The sequence below is a fragment of the Sinocyclocheilus grahami genome, unplaced genomic scaffold (genome assembly GCF_001515645.1).
Source record: "Sinocyclocheilus grahami isolate Dianchi unplaced genomic scaffold, SAMN03320097.WGS_v1.1 scaffold741.1, whole genome shotgun sequence".
Classification (NCBI taxonomy): Eukaryota; Metazoa; Chordata; class Actinopteri; order Cypriniformes; family Cyprinidae; genus Sinocyclocheilus; species Sinocyclocheilus grahami.
In genome coordinates, this window is record NW_015505920.1 from 328,057 (window position 1) to 335,576 (window position 7,520).

Here is a 7,520-nt window from a genome sequence, read left to right on the forward strand (position 1 = left end):
GTGTGTGTGTGTGTGTGTGTGTGTGTGTGTGTGTGTGTGTGTGTGTGTGTGTGTGTGTGTGTGTGTCCTTTAGTTTCCTCATTCAGCATCTGTGGGCTGTGGATGTACCCAGTAACCGTAGATTAAGATGGAACAAGTTTAATGCTTCAAATGTCAGTGGAGACATATTCCTCTTTTCCCCTCTCTTAGATTTTCTTTCCCTCTGAGGAGAGAATGGCAGACTGAGAGGAAGTAACATTCTTATGGACCTTAACAACCCTTTGTACACTTACCTCACATGTTCAGTTAGTATCTCTGTTAAATTGAATAAGAGTGAATTTTTTAAAACTTCACACTGAAATGTGTTCTCCTCAATGTTTTTTTTCCTTTGCTCAAAATTGTACGAGGTGAGAAAAAATACTCATACAGTTTTCTCCTTCTCTCTTTCTGTCTCCCAAATGTTCAGGTTTTCCGGGTTTCCTCTCCAGAAGTTCCTGTTCTTAGATGGTAACAGAGAGCTTGAGATAAGAGGTAAACTAAATTTCTGCATATGTGTGTGCAATTGATTGTCTTGTTCTGATGTTGCTATAATTGTGATGTGATTGCTGTTATTTGTTGTCACAGTTTTTATGCTGTATGTATATGTGATGATGGGAATTAGTAGAAAGTTACAATTATTACCTTCAGTTAGTTGGAATTTCAAGGATGATAAGTTACTAGCCCATTCACATAGCAGCATACACAATTTTATTTAATTTTTTATAGCTATATTATGGACAATCACATTTCATCTGCCTGTTAATGTAATTCTCAGGAACCTCAGAAACCATGAATGTGGGATAAGATTTTATTAAATAACTAACTGCATTTTTTTCATAAAATAATAATTTAAAAATGACACTAATAATTAAGATTACTATGATGATAGTTAATTAAAGATTATATTAATTATCATTATTAATTATTGAATATTCTTTAAAATGAAATCGATTGCATATATTATGATTATATAAAAAATAAATTATGAATGCACCAATATTGGCATGTTTGGCATGTAATGATATAGTAAAAAAGGCCCAAATAAGTGCATCCTTAATTTTTAGTAAATTTTTATAATTAAGATTTTTAATTTGAATTTATATCAGATTATTAATTTTATATCAGATGATTTATTTTCAGTAAAACCGTAGTCTGATACAGATTCCAAAATGTTATAATGTTTATTTCACAGTTTTGCTAGTAAATTGTGCTTTTAAATTAGCAAACTCAGGTTGATGAGAACTAGAGAAGTTATCTACAGCCTTAATGGAAAATGTCCAGTATAAATCTATAAAATTATAAATACAATGCCACTTATTGCACATTATAAGTAATAAGACAAATACTAGACAAACAATATAGCCTCATTAAATCAGGACTGACAATATGCACTCAGTAACCCCACAATGCACCTCCCCTCACAGAGTCAAGCATTGTCCTTATTAGGCTTACAGCTACGGGAATGAAAAAATGCCTTTGTAATTTGTTTTTATTGAGAGGTGGAATTATTTACCTCCTCCCTGAAGGTGGAGGTTCAAGGTATTTGAGAAGTGTACTTTATTTGTGTATTTTATTTTTATTTTCTTAGCCTCCTACCCAGCAATGTGGTCAGAAAGGTCCAGAAACCGATGAAGGCAACAGAGGTTCAAACACAACCTTTCTAAGCAAAAAAAATTAATAAATTATCAATTATATATATATATATATATATATATATATATATATGCATGCTTTTATTTATTTATTTACAATATATTTTTATTCAATTACATTTTTCACTATTTTTTATTTATTAATTTAGGCACCTGAAGTTTTTTAACTTTTTAATTCCTAGATAGTTTTTCCTTTCTAAGCAAAAAAAATTAATAAATTATCAATTATATATATATATATATATATATATATATATATATATGCATGCTTTTATTTATTTATTTACAATATATTTTTATTCAATTACATTTTTCACTATTTTTTATTTATTAATTTAGGCACCTGAAGTTTTTTAACTTTTTAATTCCTAGATAGTTTTTGCCATGGACATTGTTCATATTACAAATGTACATATATTCAAACCTCTGTTTACTACCACTGTTTTTTAAGCAGAATGTGACAGGCAATTTGTCTGTCCATGATGAAAATGAAACCATATGTGATGTATCAGAAAATATTTGAACATTAATATACAGCTATGTGTTGTGGTACTTTCAACCAGTGAGATTTCACTGATTTCACAGCTAGCAGTGCGATTCTAGAAACCGAGAGGTCAACAACATGTCTTTTTTTTTTTTGCTACTTATCCAGGACTGTATATCTTACCACAAGTTCTGTCTGCTCCTGTGAAAATCAGTTTATCACTGACTCTCTGTTGTTTCTGTTGAAGTCAAGCAGTTGTTCCTTCGTTCTTACTGGTCATGGATATTTCTAGCTAGACTCAAAATGTTCTGAGCTGTCTGACAGGTCTACCAGAGCCGTATAATCTGCAATCTAACAACTCTTACCTGAATTCCTCATATTATGTGTACTTACAGACAATAGCACGGGGAGGATCATAGTTCCTCAAGGAGCCCCAGTAGAAACAAACAAGCATGAGACATTCATACTGCTTTTTTTTTGTTTTTGTTCATACTGCTCTCAGCTTGATCTGCAGTTTAGGCTCAAGAGCACAAGGCACTGTAGTTAAATGCAGATGAAAAGTCTAGAAGAGTATCCTCATGTATCCTCATGTAAAATGGCTTCTTCAGATGTATGATGTTCAGAGCTGCACAGACAACCTTATTTGGCTCTTATAGTCACAAAGCTCTAACTGTCAAGAGAGGTCAGCGGACTTGAGGGCTACATGTGTGGTCACATGCTGTGTGAGATCTGGGCAGTGTCATACAATGATCAAAGTGTCTGCATATCATGATATTAATCTAATTAAACTTTTAATCGGTTGACACTCCAACATAATACATTCTAAGAAATATACATAGAATATTTACTATCCAGAATATATTATTACATTCTTTTGAAATTAATTTGCAAGAATATCATGTTATTATTGTAATTATACTATTTAATCGACTGACATTCCAAAAGAAAAAAAAAATAGAATATTTAAATATTAAATTTAAATTGCCTGGCTTTATTATTAAATCTATTGCAATTAATTCAATCAATTTTCAAGGATATAATGTTTTTATTCGAATTAAACAGTTTAATAAATTGACATTCCAAATTAAAATGCAACAAGATAAATACCTAAAATATTTACATGACCTGACTTAATTATTTCATTTAATTGCAGCCAAAATTTAAAGGTACAATATGTAAGTTTTCGCCGCTAGAGGCCGCGTATTTAAAACAAACAAAGAAACAAAGGCGTAGTTTAATGACGCCGTGACTGAGTGTGGAATCATGGGAGTTGTCATCTTCATCCCCACAGCCGACGCAATCCGACGGGACTCAGGCAGAAATCATGTTCGTGGATGAGCTAATGTATTAAAGATTTATTAACATCGTAGTATGAAGCCGAGTGAGGTGGAAAGCCATCGAAGCGAAACGAGGCCGCTGAAGCAATTGCTAATAACGGCTCGAAAGCAGCAGCAGAGCTTTTATTATGCCACACTTTAGCGCTTCCGCTCCTTCCGGTCGTGCGTATGTGGGGTAAAGCAGCGCTGTTTTATCATACTAGATACGTTTGAAAGTTCTGTTATAATGCTACTCTGTGCGGTCGCCACCTGTCTAATAAAACACACAACATATTAAAACGTTTTTGGTGTTTCCATGTTTTCTAAAAAACAAAACCGGAAATCGAGGGTGTATGACGTCATTGGCTGGTGACACAATAACACAATAGACACGGTCCGTGTCACTAGTTAAAATTGCTTATTTCTCTGGATTTAAACATTCTTCGAAACATTTGGTATAATGTTAATTAAGTACACAAGTCAGCAAAATATATAACACTGTTCTAGTGGTTTTTGGATATTTTAATAAAAAAATCGTACATATTGCACCTTTAATTAAATTAATGAATGGATATGCACCGGTATGCATTTTGGCTGATATGGATTAACCCAAAACCAACTAAGATTAACTAATTGTTCTGTAGTTGTTGCTGGTGTTGAGCACACCAACTCGTGTCAATAAGCACTTTTAAAGTGAAAACACTTTTGGAAAGGGAGACCTCTAAAGGGTTAAATCTATCCCTTTAGGTTAGTGCTAGACAATGATGATCTAAATGCTACGAAATGTGGACACAATTAAACATCTAATATCAGCAGCCATCAAATATCCAATAGGATTGATAGAGTGGTGAAGAGAGAAATGCAGGTCTAGTGTGAGGTGTGACAGGAAGTGTTAATGGGTACAGAGAGCTGTCAGGTTCAAGAATGCTTCATAAGATCACACAGACATCTGACCTGATTTCAGCAACAGCAACCGTCCAAATCACGTCACACATCAGTCTCCTTAATCCATCACATCAACTGGAATTAAGTGTTTGTCTTTGTGGTTAGTTGACTGGCAGTGAGTGGCTTTTGTGTGTGCCTTTTTTTTATAAGCGTAGTGTTCATGTGTATGGTAAGCTAACTGGAAATCAGTGGTTTTTGTGTCTCTGTGTAGGTGTGCAGCTTTCAATACATGTATGTCTGTGCGGTTGCACTGCTTGGAAGCACACACATGCTTACACGTATGCACGCACACACACACACAGAGAGAGAGAGAGTGGGACAGGAAGAGGCGGGCTGTGAACTCTCTTCTTTTACAAGTTACTTCCGTTTTGAGTGAAAGCTCATGCTCATAGGTGACAGCTCACCTTAAAAGCAAATTGAATGCAAATGTTTCTCACATGGTCATTTTAATTGCTGCTTTGTCTTACACATTTACATTTTGGAAGATATATTCTTACCAGAGTTTTCAATGATGATGAAAAAGATTTTACAAAATGTATTTTTCAAAACGCATAAATCTATATATAGCTAGCTATCTGTAGACCTCAGGGAAACCATATGAAAAAAAAAGCTTAGTGAGCTTTAGGGGGAAAATGAAATACTACTCAAGTGTAATATATGTCCACTTTAATGCATTATGCTTCAGTCTAACATCACTGAGGTTCTTTGCTGGTTCATTTCAGACTGTGCAGTCATCATCATAAAAACTGTCAGCAGACTGATCAGATGACCCCGTCGGGAGTGATGTTTCAATATGTAGTTTTGAGTGTGTTTATGTGCATGGAATTTGATGTTTTATGCAGCGCTTGTAGTTGAGAGACACACAAGTCATGCAGCCATGCTGAGGATATATCACAAACACAGAGACAAGCCAACACTTTTGCACATGCACAAATGACTAGTGGTTGACCAGTATGAGTTTTTAACTCTGAAATGGGATGATACTGATATCTAGAGACCAACTGGCTGATATAATTCTGATATATACATATAATACTTTTTAATCATAGCAAATTAGATATACACAAAATTGTTGAATTTAAAAGGTGAAGTGTGTAATTTCGGTTCAACTTGATGCTGGTATTCTCAAATTGTCAAATATTGATTGACCGGCCTGGCTAATATTGGTCTGTCTGTATTATAAACAGCATCTTCTTTCTCTGTGCTTCTCGTTTTTTTTTGTTCCTATCATCTTGCTTTATGAAGGTGTTCTCATTTTCCATATGTTTGCTTACTTGTGGTACTTTAAATGAGTATAAATTATTGTGTATGATCATCCCAGTGTGTCTGTGTCTGAGGCGAGCACGAGATTCATTTAAACACATTAATTTCCTTCCTCTTCACGTTTTCTTCTGTTCTATATGAGTTTCTTCTTGCTCTCACAAGTGGCTGTGTTTACACAACAAACCCATTAAATGCATTCAGACCCCTTTCTTGGAAAGCCATGAGGAGTGAAAAGATTGGACACAACATTACAGCCCACAATGCTTTGTATTGTGTAAGCTACCACCATCATCTATATTACACAGGAGCTTTTCCCACAAATTCTGTGATCTGAAGACACAAGACACGCTCCTGTGACAGTGGCTATGCACAGTGTTAGTGTCATGGCTTAGTGCTCACTGCATAGTTTTCATCATGCTGAACTCTGGTTCATGTGGGAGATCAGATTTTCATGACAATTAAGCATACATTTTCTGGATTTTATACTTATGAGCTTTTAAAAAAAATTCCTGTTATTCACATTGGTGATTTATTTGTAGTTCACCATTTAAATTGTATTATTACATTTATTAATTTAAAAAAAATGTAATCAACATGAATAAAAAGAAATAGAGCAAAAAATTCCTTATATACACGATTTTTCAAAAGTTTAGGGTCCATACGATTTTTTTCTTTAACGTTTATTCAGCAAAGATACATTGAAAGTTACATTAAAGCCATTTATAAAGTTACACAAGATTTCTGTTTCGAATCAGTTGTGTTCTTTGAACTTTTTATTAATAAAATAATTTAAAAAGTGTATAATTGTTTCCACAATGTTAAAGGGGTCATATGATGCTGCTAAAAAGAACATTATTTTGTGTATTTGGTGTAATGAAATGTGTTTATGCGGTTTAAGGTTAAAAAAACTTGTACTGTACATTATTGTTTCTCCTCTATGCCCCGCCTTTCTGAAACGCATTGATTTTTACAAAACTCATCGATCTGAAAAAGCGAGGTGTGCTGTGATTGGCCAGCTATCCAGAGCGTTGTGATTGGCCAAATACCTCAAGCGTGTGACGGAAATGTTACGCCCCTCACATACTGTGATGATGCCCTGTCCGGCCGGAGCGATGATTAAAAAACATAAACGAGGCATTCGGTAGGCTCCCATAATTTCTGAGAATGCCACTGAATAACAAATCAAACCAGTTTTAAGGGGATAGTTCACCAAAATTTTTTAATTCTGCCATCATTTACACATCCTCAAGTTGTTCCAAACCTGTATGAACTTCTGCTGAACATAGAAGTAGATATTTTGAAGAATGTGGGTAACCAAACCATTGCTGGTCCCCATTGAATTCCCCTGTAAATATATTTTTTTATACTATGGAAGTCAGTGGCGACCAGCAATGGTTTGGTTACCCACATTCAAGAGATCTTCTTTTGTGCTCAACAGAAGAAAGAAATTCACACAGGTTTGGAACAACTTGAGGATTAGTAAATGATGACAGAATTTTAATTTTTCGGTGAACTATGCCTTTAAGTCTGAATTTAGATCTCTTGGTGTAATAATTTATAAATAAACATTATTCGTAAAGATAATTGCAATAAAAAATAAATGAAAATACAGGAAAAGCATGCATACAATGAAAAGCACAGGAAAGAAAACTGCACTTGTCACACTTTTTCATACCCAGATTGCTCTTCTACACATAAAATTATGGGAGTCATTTTTTTTTTTATTTTGTCAGCAAAGCTCAACTTTGTGGACTAAATTCTCCTTTCTGTTGTGTGCAGCACAGTTATCAAGTCTGGCCTGTTGTGGCAAAAACAATTACTAACAAAATAGCATCACAGAGT

The 7,520-nt window shown here is 34.2% G+C and overlaps 1 protein-coding gene across 2 annotated transcripts in view; it reads left to right on the forward strand.

Annotated features, from left to right (window-relative positions):
- Window positions 1-7,520, forward strand: part of LOC107560759 (signal transducer and activator of transcription 5B-like) — a 118,671-nt gene that overhangs the window by 81,416 nt on the left and 29,735 nt on the right. Inside the window, exon 2 of one of the 2 annotated variants that reach the window (XM_016245018.1) lies at window positions 446-510. The gene's annotated coding sequence lies outside the window, so the exon portion shown is untranslated. The remainder of the gene's footprint in view (window positions 1-445; window positions 511-7,520) is intronic. The other variant, XM_016245019.1, reaches the window with a different exon arrangement.